The sequence below is a fragment of the Ambystoma mexicanum genome, chromosome 1p (genome assembly GCF_040938575.1).
Source record: "Ambystoma mexicanum isolate Mex_15411 chromosome 1p, UKY_AmexF1_1, whole genome shotgun sequence".
NCBI lineage: Eukaryota > Metazoa > Chordata > Amphibia > Caudata > Ambystomatidae > Ambystoma > Ambystoma mexicanum.
In genome coordinates, this window is record NC_090921.1 from 266,434,073 (window position 1) to 266,459,108 (window position 25,036).

General features: G+C 48.0%; 1 protein-coding gene across 1 annotated transcript in view; it reads right to left on the reverse strand.

The window, feature by feature from the left end:
• LOC138568813 (polyunsaturated fatty acid lipoxygenase ALOX12-like) overlaps positions 1-25,036 on the reverse strand; it is a 265,719-nt gene that overhangs the window by 222,290 nt on the left and 18,393 nt on the right. The gene's annotated exons all lie outside the window — the stretch shown is intronic.

Genomic DNA, 25,036 nt, shown 5'->3' on the forward strand with positions numbered 1-25,036 from the left:
AGCACGGGTAAGGTAAAAATAAAATTGCTCTTGTACTGATGCTATGCCAATTCTCCCCAAAAGCAATTCTATTAATGTAACTCGGTCTCTGCCTTTCATTTCCAGAGGTCGCCATTTGTCTCACTCTTAATGCCTCACTGTGTATTTGGATCACCTTCCGTTTGTCCCTCTACCCACTTACTCCCTCCGCCAGTCATGTTTTTACCCTACACGTTCACTCTCTGTGCAAGTTCACTTTCTTTCCAGAGTTTGGGCTTTGGGAGCATGGCACACAAACAGTACTTACAGTGACTAAGGGGTGCTTGAGGAGCCTGATCAAAATGGCTGCCCCTGTGTGAGCCCCAAGATGCCAGCCATGTAATCCCACCGACATCCTGCGATATCCTGAAATACCTTCATGGTAGAATAGGTGCAGGACGGTCCCAACATCATATCCCGAGGCTTGGTGGGGACGCCCGTGCAATCACCATTCTTCAGACTGCTGAGTGGAGCTGAAGGAAGAGGTCCACGTGGGCAAGGCAGAGGAGAAAGACCAGAGCAGTTCGACCTGGGCCCAGTCTGCAGCAGAGAGGCTGTGGAATCTGCGAGCGCCCAGCTGGTGGATCAAGTGGCAGGTCAGGGTTGCGGGAGGAAAGGAGAAGTCGAGTTGATGACACAGGGGCACCAAGTGGGCCACTCGGACGGTGGACCTGCAAGCAGTGCCCTGCACTCTAGCCTGGAGCACAGTCAATACCAGTGGTGCGGTGGCACGGGATGGAAAGGGCAGTTCACCCCTAGGTGAGCCGACCGCTGACCAAGCATCAAGGACAGTGGGCTGACAGGCTGTGCACCTGCTCCGGGAGGTGGCCACCTGCGGCGGAGGGATCAGAGGGCTGAGTGGTGAAAGTGTGCTCTCCCCTGACTCTCAAGTGGACTAAGATGGTAGGGGAAGCCAGCTGGGGGACCTTTGACTGCATGATGATTGGAGGCAGGAGACAAATTGTGAGGTTTGGAGGTGTTGGTCGGAGAGGCACAGACAGCGGCTGTAGTGGAGCTAAGGAGACTGGCAGTAGTGGAGGACAGGGATGGTGCTCCAGGCCAGGCTCAATGCTTTAACTGCAGCAATGAGATTTGTGCAGGAGAGGGTCGAGGAGGAACATTAGGATTATCGGGTTGGCGGTAAGTGAAGAAGGTCCTAGTAGGGAGCCATTTCTGGAGAAACTCATTGTGGACACTGAAGATTAAGAGCCTATTGAGGTGGTTCTCAAATGAGAGGAAGCATAGGGTTCCTGATAGGAGACCTCCGTTGGGCATGCCCCTGAGGGCCATTGTGGCAAAACTGCTTTGTTTCCGTGACAGGGATGCAATCCTGCTCAACCTAAAATGTGGAGACCTCGAAAACCATGGTCTTCCCAGACTTCACTTAAGAGGTGAAGAGTGAAGAAGCAGCGCAAATCATACTATTCAGTGAGGAGGGAGCTCAGCCATAAATACATGGTGTTTTAACAAGACAAATTAAAAGTGCTGGCTGTGTGACGCTTTCTTTTTACACAGCCAAATGAGGTTTGGGACAGACTGGAGGTCAGGCCATCGGGTGGAGTGGGGGCTAGAAGTAGATCCAGGAAAATAACTGGCCAGTCCTGTGTGACCTTCACCCGAGCAGAACACCCTCTGATGTGCCAGATGGAGGGTACGCATGAACACAGAGGGAACCCTCACATTGGAGTAGAGATTGAGTTCTAGTGGCACAGCGCAGGTCAAGAGGGAAGCTCCGCAGTCCTTAGGAGCTGAGCAATATGTGGGACAGGAGGAGGTTAAGCGAAATGGATGGGCTGGTTGCTGAAGTGGCTATCTATTGGGACCGTAATATGTCCGATGTATCCAGTGGCGTGGCAAGAGGGTGTTACTGACACATCTATGAATGATGGTGACCTCTCATGGTGCCATTATATTTCATCCGTGCTACTTTCATGGCTGCTCCACATGTACTTAGTTTGAATGTCCGAGGAATACACATCCAATAAAGGAGTAAAATACATTCATGTTTAGTCAGAGTGGACCGAGACCCGCCTCAATGCCCAGGGAATGGGGAAGCTAGGGACGAAGGGAGAGGGCAAGTTATTGGGACCTCCTCTTCTTCCTATACTAGAGGGGTACGTGTGAGGGTTTGGGACTCCTCTGGATTTACGATCAGGCAATCGTTGGTGGATGCAGAGGGGAGGTACATGGGTATTGTGGGAAGTCTGCCGAGACACTCCACACTCCATATTGCCGTTAGGCACTCAAGTTCCCAATGTGTAACAGACTGAATTATTTCAGAAAATGCAGGATTTGATCACTGAATATTGGGTGGACTGGGCGCTATGGATGGAGGATTACAAATGTGTGCTCAATAAACTGGAGACCAGAAGTACGAAGGTATGACCCTTGGAAACAGCGTCTAAGACACTGGTTTATTTTTATTTATTTATTTTTTACATTTGTGACACGCCCAGACCCTTGGGTATCATGGCGTGGTTACAGACAGCTTAGTAATTTGTTTTACATGTACATGGAACAGATACATAGGTTATTTACAGGCAATGATAAAACACTCGGATTGTATTTGCAGGTCCAGTAGAAGGATATGTTACTAATATTGGTTAAATAGCCAGGTTTTTAGTAGTGTTTTAAATCATGTGAAAGAGGTCTCTTTTTTGATGCTGATGGGGAGGGAATTAAAGTGTCTAGGTGCGAGGACATGGAAGCTACTGCCACCTGCTCTGGTGCTTTTGTAACGGGGATAACTGGGAGTCGATTGTCGTTGGATCTAAGTGATCTGGTAGCTTCTTTTTTCTGTATTGCATTATTGAGATAGATCGGGGCTTTTTTGGTAAGGCATTTATGCGTAATGCAGAGAGTTTTGAAGATGATTCTGGCTTTGATAGGAAGCCAGCAAGCATCTTTTTTAATCTGGGAGATGTGTTCAAATTTTTTTATACCTAGAGCGGCTCGTAGGACTTTATTTTGCATAAGTTGCAGTTTGCTGAGATTGGTGTTGGAGGTGCCTAGTAGGAGTACATTACAGTAATCCAGCTTGGATAGCACCAGGGCCCTAGCCAGTGTGAGGAAATTGGTCGGAGTCCGGTATTGTCTGATTAACGAGATTCATTTGGTATACGCCGTCGATGAAGAGAGGGTACTAATGTGTTTGGTTATGGTAAGGTTGGCATCTACATATACACCTAGTGTTTTTACTTGCTTGAGCACTGGGATCAATGTACCGTCTATATTAATAGAGGAGTAGTCTGGGTGGAGAACGGCTATTTTGGGTTGAGATCCCACGATGAGAAGTTCTGTCTTCTTATCGTTAAGGCAGAGACTATTTAACGCCATCCAATTTTCGATAATGGCGTAAATTTTGTTTATGGTTGCTGTGTCCTGATCATAGTTGCCTGTTAGAAGTATTAGGATCTGGGTGTCATCTGCAAAGTTCGTGCAGATGACACCCATATCATCTAATGCTGAGAAGAGAATTTTCGTGTAGGCATTGTAAAGAGGCATGATGCTTGGAGAACCCCTATAGGGAATGGGATGGGATCAGCAAGTTCTTTGCTTATAGAGACTCTAGAAGGCCGTTCCACTAGGAAGGATTTCACCCACTTAGTGGCATCTTTGGAGAAATTGAAGTCGATAGCTAGAGAATGACACCGTTTATTGTGATCCACAAGATCAAATGCTGCAGATAGGTCTAAGAGCAAAAGTATACAGAGTTTCCCTTGATATCTGATAGTGTCCATCTGGATGTTAAGATCCAGGAGGGCCGTTACCATGCTATGACTAGGTCTAAAGCCAGATTGTCTGGTTCCAAGTAGCTGTTTTTTTCCAAGGTGAGTTTGGGTTTGAGTGTATGCTATTTTGTCGATGATTTAAAGTAAGAACGGAACCGTTGTTATTGGGCGATAATTGGTAGGCACAGTGGGATCCAATGATGTTTTTTTCTTAGAAGAGGGGTGACCCAGGCTTCTTTGATACTAGCTGGGACTGTGTTAGTGTTGAAAGAAGCGCTAACAAAGTTGGTGATGGTGGGGGTGAGGGTGGAGGCACATGCTCTAATTATTTTTGCTGGGACGTTATAACCTTTGCAATTGGAGGCTTTAAGCTTAGATATGGTATCCAGTACTAGTTCTTCGGTGACTGGGGCAAAGTGGAATAGAGTGTTAGGAATCATTTCAGAGGTAATGCAGGGGTTGGTGATTATTGTGTTTTTATTTGTTAATGCATGTCTTTTGGTGGTTATTTTGTTTTGTAGCAGTGCAATTTTGGCAGCTAGGGCATTTTGGATGGTGGTGCACCATTCCTTACTGCAATCGGCCGAGGTCGTAGCTGGGGTTGGGTTCTCTTTTTCTCTAAGGATTGAGAAGAGTTCTTTAGAATCCGATGAGGCATTGCTGATGTGTTTGTTATAGGCATTGGCGTTATGGGTGATGATGGCTGTTTTGTAGGTTTTGTTGGCCTCCTTGTATGCGTTGGCAGAGTCAGAGATAGGATGTTTATTATGGGCGTGTTCAAGGGCACGTTTTTCTCTTCTAAGCAGGACTCATTTTTCATTGAACCAGAAATGTGTCTTTTTGTCAGTTTGACGTGGTTGGTTGTTATTGGTGCTACTTCGTTGATGGTAAGGGGGAGGCATTTTTGATAGTAGTCGGCAAGGGTGTTAGGGTCCTTGCTGGTGATTGGGTTCATTTCTAGTGCTTTGTTAAGGATGGGGTCAAAGTGCTCAGCAGTGAGTTTGCAGGGGTTTCTAGCTTCATAGGTGTCAACTGCATTAGTCTTGGGAGGGCTAGGTTCATCACTCAAGAGGGTGAAATATATGCAGTGGTGGTCTGTCCAGTTGAGAGGGGTAATAGTATCGACGGAGAGTCTAGTATTGAGTGAGGGTATCCAATAAAATGTTCTACCCTCGATATGCGTAGGAGCATTAATCAGTTGGGTGAATTTCATTTCAATGAGTGCTGAATGTAGGGCTTCGGCTTTGTGGTCTTGGTCGTCGTTGAAGCCTAGATTCAGGTCTCTAAGGATAATACATTTTGTATTGGGTTTGATGAGTGGTGCTAGAAGTAAAGGAATGTCTATTTCAGGGTGACCGTTAGAACAAGGAGTTCTGTAAATCACAACAATATTGATTGTGGTTTTACCGTTTATGGCCAGTTTACTTAGCAAAAGTTTGTACCCTGAGATGTCTTCGATAGAGCATGTTCTTAATTGTAGTTTGTCTTTGCTATGATGGCTACACTACCTACTGTGGTGTGGGTTCTGTCGGTCCCAAGGATAGTATAGTTGGGAGGGATGGCAAGAGCTAAGAGGTCCAGAAGCTTGATGAAGCCAGGATTCTGTAATTACTAATAGATAAAGGTTTTGTTCAGTAATTAGGTAATGGATTTCGATAGCATGAGCTCCTCGAGATCGGGCATTGATGAGAGCGCCTTTGAAGCAGGTGAATGGCTTGGCTTCTATGGTGGCGATCATGGGTGACTGAGGTTGGGAGGCATTGGGGGTGCTTATGGAAAATGGCTTTGTGGGAGGTTTGTACTTTTTTTGTACAGGGGGTCAGCAGGTTTAGGTGGGTTAGGGGTCATCGGAATATGAGTATGGCCGTGGTGTAGTAGTTTGGTCCGGGATCTTAGGTAGTGGATCCTATCAAGGCCTTCAATAGGGTTGGTTTTGGCACTTGATGTTAAGGTAGTGTTGAGAGAGGGGTCTACTTTGTGATCCGTAAGGATGTGCTCTTGAGTATAGCTGCTAGATGTTAGGCTAGGGCTATGATCGTTGTAATGGATAACAGGGAATGGTGGAGTGGAGGGCAAGAACGGTGTTGGGCAAGGTATGGGGTGGTGTCTAGGGCATGCTAGTCTGGATAGACCATTTATGAGCGCAAGGTAGTGGCTGCCTGTACATGGCGTGCTGTCTTGAACGATGCAGAAAGGGAATATTATGATTAATAGCCAACCTAGCATAGCTATGTTAAGCATGGTTGAGCCTAGGGGTGAGGGGTCCGTCCTGTAGTGTGGACTGTTGTACTTGCGGTGGTGGATAGGCTAATGTGGGTATAAATTATTCTAATGCGCTGCACATGTAGGAGGTGGGCTGCACGTTTCAATAGTCGGGCTAAGTAGGGTTAGAAGCAAAGGGCAGGTCTAGCCCACAAGTGTGTGTTGGGCTGGTACAAAGCTTATGTTAGTGGCAGAAACAGGACAAAGGGCAATCGGCTGGTTGAGCTAGAGGCAGTGAGCAGCGAATGTCAGCAGTTAGTTCTTAAGCTAGTTTGAGTAATTGGTCCTAAAGCAATGGGCAGTGGTCTAGTGCATGCTAGTGCATGTGGGCGGCAAGTGCTAGCAATTGATCATCGGACAGTTTATAGAACAATTGATCATAAAGGCTAGTTGTGTAAACCATTAGTCATAGGGAATGCGCAATAGTATAGTATAGGCTAATGGAAGTGGGCAGCAAAACCAGAAGTTAAACATTTGATCATAGTAAAGTTTACATTAAGCAATATATAGCATGTTGAAATGCACTAGCATCGTATTTAACTTGTGAACATTGTAGTAGCTACAAATCAGGAGCAACTAATGACGTTCCAGTTAGTTTGCAAACAAACGAGGGGGCGCAAATGCGCGGAATGGTGTTGGACAGTACGGAGGTTTGGTAGTCGCTTCTTAAGTATGGAAAAATAGTGTGGATGTATTTACACCATTTTAAAAAGCAATAGGGTGGGAAGCCAGTAGTGGTGTGTCACTTAGGCTAGTGAATGTAAAACCAATCCATTTGCAATCGTAGTGCAGTCGTCATATGCACAGCAAAATAAAATAAAAGTCATATACAATGGCATGAATAAAGCAATTGCTACGCGGCTAATAGCGTAACAGCATGACTGGCTTTAAGACAGCCCATGGCAGAGTAACGAGGGAGGAGTGGCCAGAGGCTAAGCAAGGGTGTGCCATATGGTGTTTCAGAGTAAGTTCCATGGATGCATGGTGAGGGCTGTTCCTCCGGTGCTTTTAGGAATGTTGGAGGTTTGGGTAACCACGTACCTTTAGTCTTTGAACCTCGTGACAGTAGCCATGCCACGCTCCCACGTGCAGAACAGGCGCAAAACATGGCCCTTTGCTACAGCCCTTCACCGGAAGGGCTGATGCCGGCTCCTTCAACCTGCCGGCGGAAACGTGTAATTAAGTACACAAACGTTGCTGGGCAACGTGATTCGTACTTAGGTGTTGTGGGCGGCCATTTCAAAATGGTATTTCACCGCAATTGCTCGGGAAGCAGGAAATAAATGCACACAGTGAAACGTGCATTAGGAATCAGGTGTCATCAGGGTTCCAAACCAGTTAGAGCGCCGTGTCGGAAGCGCTGTATTATTGTGGCTGGCGTCTGGAGGGATTGGGGGCTACTCCTGCAGCATCAGATCCTCAGGAGAGGGGGAAGACATGCTCCTGCCCTCTCCGTGTATTGATGAGGAGTGGAGATTTGGCGCAAAACAGGGCCCTTTGCCGGAAGTTTGGTTAAAATAAAACAAAACTTGTGCTTGTGTGATGTATGGCATATGAAACATGGCGAGGAACACAGTTCCTCATACTACTCGGCGGTACATGACTCCTACTCACAAATAGACTACGCCTTTGTGGGGAGAGGGAGAAATAATTGAGACTACAGAGTCCCTGGACAGGACAGTCTGATCATGTGCCTTTTCTCTTAGGGATCCCGCAAAGGGGCTGCAGATCACCCATCCTTGGATGGAAATTTGATAATAGTATACTGACAGACACTGCATGTAAGGCCTCTCTGGGGAACAAATCCAGCAACTCTTGGATGACAATTGGGGTTCAACTGTGAATAGACATACAGAATGGGAAGCTGAAGGTGTTCATTAGGGGAGAGTGCCTCTATGCAAGGGTGGGGGTATGTAGAGCCTTGTCGGTCTAGCCCTTGAACGATCAGCGACTTCCATTGAGCAGAGAGTGGCCAGGAGGGAGGCAGTGCATGGCAAGCTGGCAGATGCAATGAATCCTTTATTTATTCATTTTAAAACATCATAGGGAAAGCAATGCATTTCTGACACAAAAATGCTTTAGAGTTTACCATTGATACCAGAGCGGAGTACATGGGTCTTTTAAAATGGGGTTCGAGAAAGTGACTTGATGACCAGATATTGCAGGGTAAGGTGGAAACATAACCCAGGGGCGAGGGTGGGACAGAATGACATAAGAATGGGATGGTGAAGAAAGTGTTGAATGAAGGATGAAAAAAAGTGTTGTAGCGTTTACCGTGAAGGGTAGGGAGAGAGAAAAACTTGGTGATGCAGTAGCATAAAGGGCTATCAAACAGGTTCTTCCGAACAAAAAAGGAGAGCTTTGAGGTTAGATTTAAATATGGCAGAACTGGAGTAGTATAGAGAGTGAGAGGAAGAATATTCCAGAATAGGGGAGGGAGGAGAGAGCAGAAACAAAAGGGAGTACAGGGGGCATGAGTAGTGGCAAGGAGGTGAGCTAGGATGGTCTTAACGAGCAAGGAGGAGAGTAAGGGGTGAGACGAGGTGATCGGGTGGGTGGCACAAGTCCATGGATAGTTTTGAAGATACGTTTATACTCCTCTCTCTCTTTCATAGATATCCAGCCAATCTGGCAACGGCCAGAGGTGGTCGAGCTAAAGCACAAAAGTTGAAAAGTGTGTGGACCGCGAGATTGAGGACTTTGTCCAGAGGTAAAAAAAAAGCACAGTTGGGAAGGCCATAGAGGAAACTGGCACAGTAGTCCGATCTGGAAAGGGCATTAGCCGTTTAGCAGTATTGTAATGGAGAAGAGGACAGATTGTTCTGATTTTGAGGAGGTTGATTCTGGTTGCAGTGGCAGATTTGGAGATGAAGAGCGAGAAGTTGTGTGATGGATGGAAGATGACACCAAGGTTACGAACAGAAGCAGAGTAAGGAAAGTAGTTGGGAGGTAAGAGAAGAGGCGGCGAGGAAGAGATAGCCTGTTTGGCTGGGAAGAAGGGAACGGAGTTTTGTATGAATTGAGCATGACCTAGTGAGACGCCAGCCAATATTTGATGGCAGAGAGACAGTTCGAAATTTCTGACAAGAGCTTGTCGGATAAGGCGTGAAAGGAAAAGATTGGAGTGTCATTAGTGAAGGGTTGATAGGAGAAGCCGTGAGTGGAGATCAAGGTATGAAGAGCTGAAGTATAGAGAGTGACATGCTGTTCCAGGACAGCTGAAAGTGTCTGGGGGCAAGGCATGAAGCAAACCAAGAGAGGGCCTTATCTTGAATGTCAAGGAAAGATAATGTAGAGAGAAGTTCAGAATGATCAACAGTATCGAAGGCAGCAGAAAGGTTGAGAAGAATAAGAATAGATGAAAATGTGCATGGCAAGTGGAAGTTGCTGACATTGAGGAGAGCTATCTCAGTAGAATGCAGATGTCAGAAGCCATACTTAAGAAGGTCCGAGAGGTTGTGAGTATCAAGGAACTGAGTGAGTCGATTGAATACCATTCACTTCAGGATTTAGGAATAGTACAATAAAAGAGAGATGGGGTGAATGTTTCCTCCTACTCTCTGGCCACCATCATTGGGCCCCCTCATCTCACCCTCCTGTGAGGCAAAAAGTCTTGGTGCCATCTTCGACTTCCCTCTCTCCTCTTCTCTCCTCACACCACACACCTTGCCAAGAAGGCCCATTTTTAACTGCACCTCAGAGGAATTCTCCCTTTCCTCACCTTCCCCCAGAAACTCAATGTCTCCAGAGCTCTGGTCCTCTCTACACTGGACTACTGCAACAGCCTCTTCCTCAATCGGCCTGAATCCTCCTTTCGCCCTGTTCAACTAATCCAGAATATGACTGAGACTTATCCTTGGCCTCAAGCCCAGGGACCGCACCTACCAGCCCTAAAATCACTCCACTGTCACCCGGCTGCTCCGTGTGTGGATCAAGTTCAAATCCCTCTGCATCATCTACAAGGACTTTTGGGGCTTGGGTCCCACTACATCCAATTCGCTCTCCCCAAATACCTCCCTGCTAAAGCCCTTTGGTCTTCTAGCTGCAACTCTCTGCAGATCAGATGCTTTTTCAACCAGAATGGGGGGGTAGATCTCTCTTCCCCAGGAGTCGCTCTCTGAATGGCGTCCCTGCCCTTCTCAGACTTGAGCCAGATCGCCTTAAGTTCTGGAAGCTACTAAAGACCCTCCTTTTCTCTTCTACCCCCCCCCCCCTCTGCTAATGTACCACTCTGCCGCGTTGACTGGCTGCCTTGTTCCTTCCCATTCTACAGGGCACAGGTCATCCTCGCCCAGTCTACCCCAGCACCTCGGTCTCCTCCGACACTCTCTCTGACCTACACTTGGCATACCAGGCTCCCTCCTCCTACAGTAGCCTGGTTGGGCCTGCACCCCTTGCACCCATACAGCCCCGTGCTCGCACTCACCATGTGGACCCATTTCCCCTGCACTCTTCACATTCCCCTGGCACTTGTCCACATGGCCTCCTCTTAGCACTCGCCTAGCCCAAGGGCCTTCTTCCTCACCTTCCTCTTCCCCCTCCAGCACTTGCATGCTCCCCACTCCGATCTGCACTCCCTTTCTCTCCTTAGCATTAGCGTATTCTGCTCTGATCGGCACTTCCACACTCCTCCCCATTCCCTTGCACTTCTTGCTACTGCACTTGCATGATCAGAATGATAAAAGACCTAGTAGGACCGTTTTTGTTGGTCTTCATCACTGTCCCCTCCGTCCTGGTCTTGTTGCCCCTTGAAACACCACTTGCTGTATAGGCGCATTATAAATACCCAATGAATAAATGTTGGCAGGACAGCAAGGGTCAGGACCACATTTCTTAAGGGGAGGGATGACAGTAGCAGTCTTATAGGATGGGGCACTGTCAAGAGGAGAGTCGAAGAGGGAAGTTAGATGTGGAGCAACACCGGGAGCTATGTGCTTCACAATGTGCAGGCACAGTAGGGGCACAGGAAGGGTTAGACTTGAGGAGTAGGGCAAGAATTTCATCAGGATTGGTGGGGGCAAAGGATGACATAGTAGCAGAAGAGGAAGGTGGAAGTGGTAGAGAAAAGTGACCAGAAGGAGGGGATAGAAGGTAATTAGTGAGGGTATTGTCAATGGTAAAAGTCTTAGACGCAAAGTAGAGAGCAAGATTATTTGCAGAAAGAGTAGAGGAGGTGGAGGTTGGGTTGGTATGTGAGAGAATGGAGTTGAGAGATTTTTGGAGGGGCTTAGGTTGGAAAGATCGAGACGAAATGAGAGATAGAAATCACGTTTGACAGAGTCAAGAGTAGTGCAATCGTTTTGAAGAGCATTGACAGAGTTGTCAATCCAAGGAGTGTCTTGACCATTGCCAAGCGCAAAGCTTCGTTTTCAGGGTGCAGATTAGAGGTGTAATCCAGGGCCGTGAGGGGAGGATTTAGAAGCGAATGTAGCAAGAGGTAGTGAGAGGAAAATGGAGCATAAAGAGCAGTGTTTATGTTAGTGACCGCTTCTTCAGTGGATGCAAAGGTGAGTTCAGCATAGGAGCAGAGAGTGGTGTAGGTCATAGAGGTCATTAGGGATTTTGGAGATGGGAAATTTGCAGTTGTAGTAGATGGAGAGAGTGAGGAAGAAGCAGGATTGGATGGAGAAGGCGCGGTGGAGATATTAGAGGCAGAGAGTTAAGAGGAGAGGAGAGGAGAATACGTTCAAGGGAGTTTCCATTTGAGTGGGTGGGCAGATAGTGGACCGAGAAAAGAGGGAGTGGTTAAATATAAAGCTAAAGTCAGTGGATAGAGCAGGTGCGTGAAAGGGGAGGTTGAGGTCACCAAGGCGTGGTGATCAGGAGGAAGAGAGTCAATTTGTTGGGAGATGTGGTCGAAGAATTGACCTACTGGACCAGGTGGCCACTAGAGAGATAATATGTTTGCCACAGGGGCAGTGATTGAGATAGTGTTTTTAAATGAGGGAGAAGTAGCAGGAGATGGGGGAGTAGGAGAGATGGGAAGTTGGAGGATGAAAACAGTCCTACACCACCAACTCTGCCAGTGGGGTGGGGAAGGAGAGTGAAGGTGTAAGCAGGGTCATGAAGGGCAGAAGGAATGCAGTCAGAGGGAGAGATTCAGGTTTCAGCAAGAGTAATGAGGTCAAGAGAAGGAGAATGAGAAAGGATGAAGTCAGAGGTAAAGGAGGTTTTATTGCAGATACAACTGTGCATGCCAAAGAACAATAAAAAAGTGAGATGAAGAAGCATAGTGACGTAAAGTCTGAGAAATAGAGAGGCACTGCGGATAGATGCCAGAAAAGGATGTGTAATGAAAGTTAAGGTTGGAAGTTTTTGTGAATCGAAAGAGTAGTGGAGCGAGAAGAGCGGTGGTGTCAAGGGGAAGAGATGATAGGTGTGGAAAGAGAGGTGAGATGGTCCTGAGTGGAGAAGAGAAGTAGAAGGGAAAGGAAGAGATATCATGAAAAGTACATGGTGACGGTGTAGCTGAGAAGAAGCAATTAGGGGTACTGACAGACAAGTAGCAGAACAAAGGCTCATAGATGAAGAGGAAAAGAGGCTGGTTAATGGCTAGTCTTAACACTTCACTGATGTACCCTTAACTGGGATGCCCCTAGGGAGTTCAGAAGGGATGACACATGCTCTTATCATGTGATCACCTAGTCCATCAGTGGTTGGTCTCTCTGATTTTGTCCCTGGTGTTAAGAAAGATTTCCATTTAGGCGTTAATTTTCCCTCCAGTTGGGAACCCCCCCCCCCAACTTTTTGCTTTTGTCTGACCATCCTAGCTTCACTTTTACCAGGGGGCGGGGGGCAGCCTTCTGCTGTACTCAGTGGGCTTTTGATCATCTTGATAAGGGGAACCTGACATGCCCTTCAGACTGACAGTACTGGTAGACTGTTTCCCTTAGGCTTTCACTTTGTTGCTAACATTTTAAAAAGCCGGAGACAGACAACTGCTGGACTCGAACCTGCGAGCGACCTGGACTAGACTGGCAAAGTTTGGTCCGGACTGCATCGAGGGTCAGCGAGTACTTGCAACACTTACCTGTGGCCCCTGCCACATCCATAGACTAACACACGATTGTCCCTTAAGGGCCACTCACCTTAGTTAGGATAGTCTGAACTACCATCCTATTCCGGATTCCTGAAAATAGCTCTGCGCCCTTGTGGAAATCCTCCTCGAATAATGGAACTCTATTCTTCATCGCCTTACCCACCCTTCTTGAGACACTACAGCCCCTTGAAGAGACCCGTTTTGTACTTAAACACACGATCATGCGCTGCCGTGCTAAACTTATTTTTGAGCATGAGGCTCCACACTTAGTAGAGATTGGACTGCCTATTAGTTAGGGTTGAGACTCTTGAAGAATTGCCTAAAGTATATTTGCACTGTAGGACACTCTTCTGTTACAGGTTGCAGATCCTTACTTGTTTAATATTGCTTTAGGCTATATATATATATATATATATATATATATATATGGGATACATTACTCACCGTAATCGTATTTCTGATGCTTGTATCTGCTTAGATTCACATGCTGTGCATAGGCCGACATCTAGTGGAAGCTGCGGAGTATTACAGTTTGTTTTTCGAAAGTCGAAAATGGGCGTCGACACAGGCGTGCCAGTAATACTATCCCTAGTGTGACGTCCACTGTACCCAAGATCCCTCACGCGTGTAGGATCCTCAGATTGTATTTTTTCTGACATGAGGAAGCATGAGGAGTAGCGTGAGTACAGATAATCCAAGCAGATAGACAGAAAAGGTAAGACTACAAGCAATCATGCGCCTTCTCTCGGAGGGGAGGAAGGGTGGGTCGCATGTGAATCTAAGCAGATACAAGCATCAGAAATACGATTACGGTGAGTAATGTATCCCTTCTGAGGCTTGTGGAATCTGCTTAGATCACATGCTGTGCATAGATTAGCGAGCAGTACCAGAAGAAGGAGGTGGGATGTGAGAAGGGTCATGAGCAAACAGGTGTCTTAGAACCGCTTGTCCCACTTGTGTATCTGTCTTGGAATGAGTGTCAATGCAGTAATGCTGAGTAAAAGTGTGAATAGAGCTCCAAGTAGCCGCTTTGCAAATGGTGTCGAGGGGAACATTTGCAATGAAAGCCAGAGTGGCACCAATGCCTCTAGTAGAGTGGGCCCTTGGCGTAAAAGGCAGAGTCTTGTCAGAAAGAGAGTAACACAGCTGTATACAGTTGATAATCCACTTCGAGATAGTGCCCTTAGAGACGCGATCCCCCTCTCTGCCTGTAGCTACGGAGACAAACAGTTGATCTGTTTTCCTTAGCGGTCTGGTTTTATTTACATAGTATAGGACCGCCCTACGCACATCTAGGGTGTGTAGTTTCACCTCAGCCGAGCTTTGCGGGTTCTGGAAGAAAGCCGGAAGCTCGATGGACTGGTTTACATGGAACTTGGATATGAATTTAGGTGAGAACCTAGGGTGTGTGCGTAAAACCAGTTTGTCCTTGTGGATAGTAAAGAAAGGATCCTGCACTGACAGAGCCTGAATTTCACTGACCCTTCTTATGGAGGTAATGGCTACTAAGAAGGCCGTTTTATAAGTCAGGTGTTTGAGACTACTTTTATGCATGGGTTCGAATGGGGGTCCCATGAGCTTAGCTAGCACCACGTTGAGGTCCCATCCTGGCGGTGGGTTCGAAATAGGAGGGTGAAGTCTCTTTACTCCTTCCATGAAGGCTTTAACCACTGGTACTTTCCACCACGAGACCTTGTTATGGGATGTGGTGTAAGCCGAGAGGGCTGCCAGGTGTACTTTCAGCGAGTTAAAAACCAACCCTGCATCCAGCAGGTGGAGCATGTATGTCACAACGTTGGAAGGAGTGCAATCAACCGGGTTGATTTGTTTATTCTGGCACCAGATAACGAATCTTTTCCACTTATCAAAGTAACAGTGCCTTGTATTTGGTTTCCTGGACTCCTTTAGAATGTCCATACACCTCTGTGGTAATTTGAGATGTCCAAACTCTATGACTTCAGGAGCCATGCTGCTAGGTTCATAGAGTTGGGTTCCTGATGCACTGTTTGACCCTGTTGCTGGGACAGTAGGTTGTACCAGGCTGGGAGTCTGATGGGTTCGCACACCGCCATCCTGCGTAGGTGTGGAAACCATGGTTGTCTCGCCCACATGGGAGCAACTAGGATGAGCGTCATAGATTCCTTGTTCATCTTGTACACCACCTTCCTGATGAGAGGAGTTGGTGGAAAAGCGTACGCAAACATCCCTGACCAGTTCATCCACAGGGCATTCCCTTGGGAGTCCGGCTGGGGGAACCTGGATGCAAATCCTGGGCATTGTTTGTTTTCGCTTGTGGCGAATAGGTCTATAGTGGGGAAACCCCACTGAGAGAAGAGATCTTCTACTACGTCTCTGTGAAGGACCCATTCGTGTTCTTCTGGGAGGGAGTTTCTGCTTAGAGCATCCGCTAGGGAATTGAGCTCCCCTGGAACATGTTGCGATGACAGGAAGATGTTCCGTCTGAGTGCCCATATCCATATTTTCTGGGCAAGCTTGGACAGATTTGGCGAACGAGTCCCCCCTTGCTTGTTCAGATAGAACATGGCTGTCGTGCTGTCCGTCCTGATCTGCACCGACAAGTTCAGTAGATGGGGCTCGAACGCCCTTAGCGCTCGGAATACTGCCAGAAGCTCTAGCAGATTGATGTGGTTCTTGGCTACTGAGTGAGACCAGAGACCCTGAGCTGTGTGGTGGAGATGGTGAGCTCCCCACCCAGTCAGGCATGCATCTGTAGTCACCACGGCTTGTACTTCGGGATCGTAAAAGGGTTTCCCCTTTGCGAGATTCTCTCTTGTCCACCAGTGTAGGCTCTGTACGAGTGTTGGCGAAACGACCACTAGATCGTCCCAATGACCACTTGCCTGAGACCACTGTTTCGCCAACCATTCCTGCATGGGACGCATGCGCAGACGCGCGTGGGGGACCAGGTAAATGCATGACGCCATCATGCCCAGTAACCGCATAGCTTTGCGTACTGTTATCTGTTGACCTGACTGATAATGCGGAATTTGCAGAAGTATATTCCGAATTCTCTCTTCCGAAGGGAAGGTCAATCCTTTCTGAGTATCTAGGATAGCTCCTAGAAACTGTTTTGAGGTGCTTGGCACCAGACTTGACTTTTTCTCGTTGATGGAGAAGCCTAATTCGTGGAGGAGGTCGATAGTCCTCTGAATGTTTGACCTGCAAATTCCTGGGGTTTCCCCCGTTATGAGCCAGTCGTCCAGATAAGGGTACACTGGGATTGCTTCCCTGCGTAGGTGTGCAGCCGCCACCGCCAGTACCTTGGTGAATACCCTTGGTGCTGAAGCTATCCCGAAGGGCAGTACCTTGAATTGGTAGTGGCGACTGTCCACCTTGAAGCGCAAGTACTTTTTGTGCGCTGGGAGCATGGAAATATGAAAATAAGCATCTTTCATATCCAAGGTTGCCATGTAATCCCCCTTTTTTAGGAGGGGGATTACCTCTTGTAGCGTGGTCATACGGAATTTTTGGGGCTTGACATATTTGTTGGCAGGCCGTAAGTCCAATACTGGGCGCATTGTCAAATCTTTCTTTGGCACAAGGAAGTAAGTTGAATAGATACCCTTGTTTACCTGGTGTCCTGGGACGAGTTCTATCGCGTCCTTTTCTAGCAGAATGGCGATCTCCTCGAGAAGGATCCTTTGATGCTCTAGGGAGTGCACTCTTTGTCGTGGAGGATGATTCCGGGGACGCTGCAGTAGTTCTATACAATATCCTGCGGATACTGTTGACAGCACCCATCTGTCTGAGGTGATCCCTTCCCAAGCCTGGGTGAAGGTGGAAATGCGTCCCCCTACTGGGGTTGCGTGGCAAGGGACCCTGAACTGAGCGTCACTGTTTTGGTGGAGGCGTGCCCCCGCCCTTGTTGGGGCTGCCTCTGCCTCTTCCACGACCTCTCTTGTTACCCCTGCCGTAACTCTGGGTAGACTGCTGGTTGTTATTCCATTGTGTACCTTGTCCCTGGGCATAGTTGCCTCTTTGTGAATTTTGGCCGCGTGGGCGACGAAAATTATTGTTCCCCCTCTGGTTAGGGGGTTTGTTGGTAAGCTGGCCAAGGGATTTGAGAGTCTCATATTCATCTTTGGCATTTTTAAGTGCGTCTTCGACCGCTTTCCCAAACAATAGGTCGGGTTCCACTGGCTTGTCTATTAAAGAAGCCTGGGTTTCTGTCTTGAATCCCGACTGCCGTAACCACGCATGTCTCTTGATAACAGTACCTTCTGCTATCAATCTCCCTGCGTTGTCAGCGGCGTCGAAAGTTGCTTTTAAAATGCAACCAGACACGGCTCTCCCCTCTGCCGAGATCCGAGCCAGCTGGCCCTTTAACGGTTCTGGAGCAGAGGCAATGAGCGCCGCGACTTCTTCCCATTGATGGCAATTGTAACTAGCCAACAGGGTGGTGGAATTCGCAATCCTTGCTTGGTAGGCGGACGTTGAGGCTACCTTTCTGCCAAACCCGTAAAGTTTTTTGCTCTCCTTGTCGGGAGGAGCTTCTGATGAAGATAAGGGCGTGCCCGCCCTCTTTCTAGTGTTGGTCACCACTAGGGAATCTGGTTTAAGATGTCCCTTTATATACAGAGGGTCAGACTGGGCTGGCCGGAAAATCTTTTCAATTCTGGGGTTGACAGCTCTGGTGAGGTTAGGATTCACCAGGGAAGGATCTATTCTTCGTTGGATGGATTTGAGGATAGGGATGGTCTGAGCGACCGGTCTTCTCTCTCCTACAAACTCCTCCGCGAAGTCCCTTTCCTCCTGTACACCGTGGGTGTCGATGTGGAAGTGTTCCGCTGCTCGAGCGAGAACCTCGTTAAGGAGGGGCTGGTTATCAACTGGAGAGTCAGTAACTGGGGCTTCGCTTTGTACTGGGGAATCTACTCTGTAAATTTCCTGCTCATCTTCTCCCTCCTCCAGGTCCTCATCCTCTGCATAGTAATCTGTCCCGGTTTGTTCTTCCATAAATGCAAACTCCTGGTCCTCTTCAGGGAAAACTTGTCCCTGATAACTGGGGAGTGGAGTAGAATATGGAGTGGAGTAAGGCTGAACCTTGAAGGGTTCAGGTCTTTCGACCCGGGGCTCTTTACTTAGCGGGATAGGATCGGAGGAGCCTGAGGGTGTGGCCCCTTGAGGGTTATATGAAAGAAAGTGTTCTGGGTTCTTATCATAAAAATCAGCCAAGGAAGACATCCTAGACATAACCCTGTCTATGTCTTCACTGGACCATTCCCTGGAACAGGGTATTACTTTAGCAGGTGATTTATTTTCAAGGGTAGACTTGTGTTTGCTTGTCTGCTTAGGCTTTACAGGGGTGGAAGGCTGTGCTTTCCGCTGTTTCCCCCCTTCTCCGTGCGTGGAAAAATGTTTTCCCTGTCCCTTGGGGGCCCCAGAGACTTTCGACGCCTGGCGTCGAGGGTCTGGAGAGGTATCTGTGTGCTTCGGGCGTGGGGCCTCACTGATGTTAACCGCGGTCTCGGTATCTTGGAGCGCGGCCTGGGGGTGGAAGTCGTCTTCGTCTCCCGACGATCGAACTTCCGTTAGTGTGTGTAGCGAGGCACTCTTGGCAAGAGTGGATGATTGCCTTGCGTCGTGAGGCGATCTCGATCGAGAGCGCCCAGAGGACACCGAGTCGGACCGTTCTTTTTGTGCCTCTTTCCGGGAAGTCGACGTCGTCGAGGTCCGGTTGGTCTTAGTGTGTTTAGTGTGTGTTAGGTGTGTAGCGCTTGCGTCGCCGGGGGTCTTCCCCATAGCCGCCTTGCCGGACGACCTTCCGAGGTCGGGGACCTGCGCTCGTCGGCTGTCTTTCGACGCCGTAATGCCCTCGCCGTCCGAAAGTACGGCGTCGCTGCCATCGCTGAAGGCGCCCTCCGCTGCCATGGCCTCCTGCCTGGCGTGGTGGGCCCAACGCTTTGTCGAACGGTCCTTAAGTGTCTTAGGTTTAAACCTACTACACGCTCTGCAGTTCGCTTCGGGGTGATCCCTCGGCAAGCAGAGATTGCACGTGGCGTGCCTGTCGACCCAAGGGTATTTGCGATTGCACTTGGGGCAGAATTGAAAAGGGGTACCCTCCATACGCACCTTAAGGCAGCGGGCTGCTAAGTGTAGGAATATATATAAATGTAACTATATATCAAGAGTGAAGAGTATGTACCACCCCCCACTCTCCCTACTTGTAAGGGCCGAGGCCAGCGGCCTACTAGGCCCGGGCCGAGGCCAGCGGCCTACCGAGGCCCAGATCCGTCGTGCAGCAGTCGACGGTCGATGACTTCTCCAGCCGTCGTCGAGGTTGAGGGTCGACGTTGGGGTGGGGAAGGGAATGAATAAGAATTAAAATTATAATAACAGCAAAAGTATGGCTAAGGCCAGGGAACTCCGCAAGATGCTTCCGACCAGTATGGCGGAAAAAAACAATCTGAGGATCCTACACGCGTGAGGGATCTTGGGTACAGTGGACGTCACACTAGGGATAGTATTACTGGCACGCCTGTGTCGACGCCCATTTTCGACTTTCGAAAAACAAACTGTAATACTCCGCAGCTTCCACTAGATGTCGGCCTATGCACAGCATGTGATCTAAGCAGATTCCACAAGCCTCAGAAATATATATATATATACATATACACATACACACACCCAAACACCCACCCACCCCCTAGTAGAAGGTTATTTTTCTGCTGTGGTTTCATCATGTGTTTGATTTAAAAGGCCTTTAATAAATGTATATGTATTTTTGATATATACAGCATGTATCTTTGATATATACACCTGACAGAGTAACTTGTGGTGTTGTTTGTTATGTGTGCTCATTGTGGACTCGATTACCCTCACCCCTCCTGAGACCTAGTCTTGACCCCCGCCAATGCTACCTAGATTGGACTGGCTTGTCCAGAAGGTTACCCAGTTCCAAGAAACTAGGCTGGCCTTCTGAACATCTACCCACCAGGTCAGAGTTCAGAAATCCATCTTAAAACCTGGCGTTGCTGGGATGAGGCAAATTCTTCCCGATTGGGGTGGAGCCGGAGGCAATTTCCTCAGGATTGGTGTAGCCAGAGAGCCTCTTGTAACCTTCAGCTGGAGATAGTGCTGATCCATGTTGGCTACAGGAAGTGGTGTCACGGATCCAAGTTGGCCACTGCTACCAGAAGCCATGACACACGCTCTCGTTATACCTGATCTGATCACCTAGTCCATCAGTGGTTGGTCTCTATCTGCTGCAAAAAAAAAAAAAAAAAAAAAAAAAAAAAAAAAAGCCCTCAATCCTGTCATCCCTACGAATTACCGCCCCATTACTACCATACCCTTCATACTGAAATCCTTGACCATGCAGCATACATCCAGGTACAACAATAACTCAAGGATAAATCACATCCTGGGCATCTATCAATCAGGCTGCCTACCAAGGCACGAAACTGAAACCGCCTTGTTGGACCTGAAAAACGACCTGGATGACATCACAGACACTGGCAAATTCTCCCTGCTCCCCATGCTGGATTTATCAGCAACGTTCGACCTCGACGACCACCAGACACACTGCAACCTCCTCACCACAACAGAAAACATCTCCACTGCAGCCGCAGACTGGATCAGATCCTTTTTGGCAAACAGATGCTCCCTTCATAGATGATCATGTTGCACCACCCACGGCAGTAACCTGTGGAGTCCCACAAGGATCGTGCCTTGCACACACCTTGTATAACAGGTATACTAAACCCCTCTGATCAGCTGGATGCTCTTGTCATATCCTATACGAATTATGCAGATGACACCCAAATCCTCCTCCCTCTCACAGGCGCCTACCACCAGGATGCTGCAGCAATCAACCCCATCTACAACTGAATGGCAACCTACCAGTGATGTCTAAACAATGACAAAACCGAGATCCTCACGGTAGGTTCGCACACCACTCTCCATAACATGGATCCTGATTACAAACGCTTCAACATGGACGTAACCAGATCCAAAATTCACATGCAGCCAAGACCCTAGGCATCTACCTAGACGCTACCCTTGACCTCTCATGCAAGGTGAACGCTATTGCCTCCTCTTCAGCCTACACCACCAACCTTTTAATGCCAGAAAGCCCCTCCTCACCACATCCAACCGCCTCAGCATAGCCAGAGCCATAACCGGAGCCAAACTGGACTACTGCAACGTCCTCTTGGCAGGAACCTCTGAGCGTAACTTGTGCAAGCTACAAACTATCCAAACCAATGCCCTTTGAGCCGCCCGAGGCTTGTTCAAGCATGTTCATGTTTCAGAAGCCAGAAATTAGGCCCATTGGCTTCTGATCAGCCAGAAGATCAAACTCAAAAACCTATCCATCGCACACAAGTGCACCACCAACACTGCCCTACTTACCTTTGACTCCATATGGAAAAATACACACCACCTCACACCCACTAAGAGCCACAAACTGCCACTTTCTCACAGTGCCGAACTTCACCATAAACACTGTAGGAGGGTCAAGCTTTCCTGTCATTGCAGCAAAGCTCTGGAACAACCTACTCATCGGCCCGAGAAAGGAACCTTCCCATCGGACCTTACGAAAATAACTAAAAACTCGGCTCTTTGCATTAAGTTCCCTGAGCTAAGACACTAAGACACTTTGTGACCCATCTGCCCGCATATTTCCCCACTGTACGTTTCATGTACTTACTTCCACATAATTTAACGAGCGCCTAGATATCCAAGGGTTTTGTGCACTGCAACAAATGCAAAAATAAAGAAATATAGTTCCTGGGGTTTTACAGGTGGCACAGGATACGTTAAACAGTTATGATTATGATGGATGCATTGTGAGGCAACAGTCAGAAGGGGACAAGGCTGATAGGTTCCTGGCCTGGTTTGTCCGGCGGGAGAGTGGACAGCTCCTGTGTGAGGGTGTGAATGGTGGCTTGGTCACAGACCGAGATGATATCAGTGATGGGTTTTATAAATTCTATGGTGATCTGTATGCTAGAAAGGATGAATTTGAACAACCTTGTGGTTGGCAGAGGTGGACTTGCATAGACTGACAGAGGAGCAGGGCAAGCAGCTGGGAGGGATGATAGAGGTGCACGATATTGAAAGGGCCATGGAGAAACAGAGTTTGGGTAAAACCCCTGCGGTGGGTGGGTTGACTGTGGAAGAGCATAAACAATATAACAAGCTTGCATCTGGAATTTTGGTGGTCTTCCTGGAAGCTAGGAACTGTGGTGCACTCCCTGGATCCATGTTGGCGGAGCTGGCGGTTGTTCTCCACAAAGAGGGCTGAGATGGTAAGGAGTGTGGCTTATATAGGCTCCTAGCCATGATCAACATGGATGTAAAACATTGGCTGGCTCTCTGAATACGGTGATGCAGGCCCTGGTCGATCTGCACAAGACTGGATTTATTCCAGACAGGAGCACAACGCTTAACCCGAGAAGATAATTATGTACAGATGTAGGGTGACCTACTGAAAGAAAGGCAGTGGTCAGTTTGGATTCCTAGAAAGCCTTTGATTTGGTTAACTGGTATTTCCAGTGGATGCTGCTGGGTCAAACGGGTCTGGCATCCTAGTTCATAGACTGGGCCAGAATACTGTAGGAAGGCTCGACTTCCAGGATCAGGTGGATTAGGCAGTTTCTAGGCCGTGGCGGATGCATCAGGGAATTCCTCTGTCTCAGCAGACTGTTGCACTGGTATTTCAACCACTGGCACAGCTGATCCATAATAGACATGAAGAGGTGGGTCTACAGATGAGTGGCGAGAGGCATTTAATCTCCTTGTATGCAGATGATGTGCTTCTGTATGTCCGGGACCCGTGAACAACTTGGAGTGTGTTCTGGCATTAGGGGTACAGTTTAGGGGGGGGGGGATCTCGGGACTGGTGGTGAATCATGCTAAATCTGCCATTTACACAATACCAGAAAGGGTGGGGGATGAATACACACACCTACAGATGGAAATTCCTGAAGGGGGTTCAAGTAGCTTGGTATGATGGTAAGTGCTGATTAGGAATGGGTGTATCAGAGGATCATTGAACGGGCAGTGCAAAGAGGTTCCCAATCTCAATATTAGGGCGGAGGGTACTAGTGAAGAAGATAGCCTTGCCACAACGGCTGAACATCTGTCAAATTATGCCAGCATACGCCCATCTCGGCAACATGCTTTCACACACTACATATGATAATATCCAAATTGTTATGGAAGTGGGTGATCACCAAGGATCACCTTAGCCACTGTGAAGTTACCCGCAGACAAAGGGGGTATCAAGGTGCCCGATTTCAGGGAATATTATTGTGCCTCAACACAAGATAGGATGTTTTGTCCGCCCCCATGGGGACTCAATTACTAAACTAATCGACCTGGATGCGCTCCGCAATGATTGTGGAATTGCTTGGCGGCAGTGAGAGGGATCTCCAAACGCTGTCTACACCAGTAGGCACAATTATCTGGACCTGGTGGCAGGCGATGAAACTCCTAGGGCAGAGGCAACCCTTTATGCCACAGATGTTTCTGACTTGTAGTAGGTTGGGCTTCGTATTCAAATGAAGGGTTAAGGATAGCATAGGGCAAGTGGGGTATGGGGTAGTAAAAGAGGTCTACAGAGGAGACAGTGCCATCATGCTTCAAGAGTTCAGGACAGCGCATACAACTGTTTGCTCAAACTTTTCAGATTTTGACAAACTGACGTTGGGAGTTGGGACTGTGTTGGAATGCTTCCCAGAGATACCATGGATCAATCTAACACTAATAGAATTGGCTGGTGATGGTAGACGTATCTCAGTTATTGCCACTGTGGACAGTGTTGAAAAGAATGTAGTGGCGATAACCCAGAGACAAAAATGGGAGGGAGACATAGGGAGAATGGAGCAGTGTTATAATGCGCAAAACAAGTATCCAGGAATGTGAGATTCCAATGGATCCAAAATAAACTGATAAGGCGTGCATACTTTACACCAGGGATATTGGCAAAAATAGCGCCGGGCACCGATCCTTCATGCTGGAGGTGTAAAAATGAAAGAGTTGTATTTACACATGCAGTGTGGTTCAGTCTGACTCAGTTAAGCTGGTCGGGGATAGAGTATTGGGGACACTGTTTGAGCAGACGGTATTAGGGGCCAATCCAACAGTGAAGCAGTGCCTACTGAGGCTCCTCCCAAGTCAGAACATTAGACGCAATACGATACTGAGCCGAGTGCTCTCATTGGGGTTGACCTTGTGCAAGCGCAATGGCGTGAAAGGCTCGAAGTGGATGCAGCCTTGCTGACTGGCTAATGGCAGTGTGACAGTGGAACAAGGTGGAAAGGGATGGTTACTTTGCCTCATGGTCAGCCGAGGACGGTGCCCACAGGTGCAGTGTCTGGCAGGACATTTGACACCTGCTGCAAGCCCACTCAGTCTTGAGACCCCCTTAGACTGTTGGTTGAATGGTGAGAACCTCTGGTCTGGGGGAAAGAGGTTTTGCATGCTAGTGAGGGTGATGTGCAGTTGAGGGACACAAAGGTAAATAAGATGGCGAGGATTCATAACATCGGTGTGCATGCACTGGGTTGTTTATGGGGTCTATGAAAAGAATGTGACCCGAGGGAAGTGGCATTATGTGAGTAGTTCTGCGTTGTAATGCTAGATGGGACACATGAGCACGGACCAGATCATGCAGAAGGCCAAGATATGTAATGGGGGCAGGGAGCTACACAACCCCCCCCCCCCCAGGATAGAAGGAGAGGAGAAGGCATTGTTCAGTGAATGTATACATAAATACAAAGCCTGATTTAACATTGGAAGTGCAGATTTTGACCCGAAATACTGTTGAATCATACCATATCAGTAATTGGAATAAACAGAAATGAAAATAAAAGTGACTCTAACCAAATTGGTGTACTCTAAATCAGTCACTTTTTGTTGAGCTAATTTTGAAATCCACTGAAGGGGTCCAAGCTCTTGTGTCATGTGCTTCAGATCTTTAAAAAAATTGGATTGGAGGTCTTCACCTCAATTCCTATGC